The 721-nt window shown below is 49.9% G+C and overlaps 1 pseudogene; it reads right to left on the minus strand.

Annotated features, from left to right (window-relative positions):
• Positions 1 to 271: 271 nt before the first annotated feature.
• Positions 272 to 389, minus strand: LOC145096548 (5S ribosomal RNA; annotated as a pseudogene).
• Between the last annotated feature and the right edge of the window lie 332 nt (positions 390 to 721).

Consider the following 721-nt stretch of genomic DNA (forward strand, 5'->3'; position numbering starts at 1 on the left):
TAACATCTGTCGCATTTCTTCCCTTTGTTCGGCTAACATATCCTGAATCATGGCTTGCACCCCAGCCATTTTTATTGGCTCCGGTGTAGCAGCTACGACATATATTTTCTCAATCACTGGTGGTTGATTCCGGTTTTCATCCGCGTTTCCAACGCCACTCTTGGTTCTTACCATTTTTGATCTATACACCAAATAAGGTGAAATTAGATCCTCATCCATGATATTATGTAACATCCCCCTCTGGCACGTATCACAATATTGTCCGCTTTGGGCCACTCGGCACGAGGACTTCCCAGGGGGTCACCCATCCTGGTACTACTCCCGCCCGAGCACGCTTAACTGCAGAGTTCTTATGGGATCTGCTGCTCTCACGGCTTTAAAACGCGTTGTGATAGGGAAGGTAGCCACACCCCTTATAAGGAATGCTTAGTTCTCCTTCCAAGCCGATGTGGGATCAGATCTAACCCACTTTCACCCCCCATTATAGGGTTCGACGTCCCCGTCGAACACATCGACCCGTGCCCTAGCTCTGATACCATTTGTAACATCCCCCTCTGTCACGTATCACAATATTGTCCGCTTTGGGCCACTCGGCACGAGGACTTCCTAGGGGGTCACCCATCCTGGTACTACTCCCGCCCGAGCACGCTTAACTGCAGAGTTCTTATGGGATCTGCTGCTCTCACGGCTTTAAAACGCGTTGTGATAGGGAAGGTATCCA

Source organism: Lactuca serriola, chromosome 3 (assembly GCF_051521515.1).
Source record: "Lactuca serriola cultivar US96UC23 chromosome 3, Lser_US96UC23_V15, whole genome shotgun sequence".
Lineage (NCBI taxonomy): Eukaryota > Viridiplantae > Streptophyta > Magnoliopsida > Asterales > Asteraceae > Lactuca > Lactuca serriola.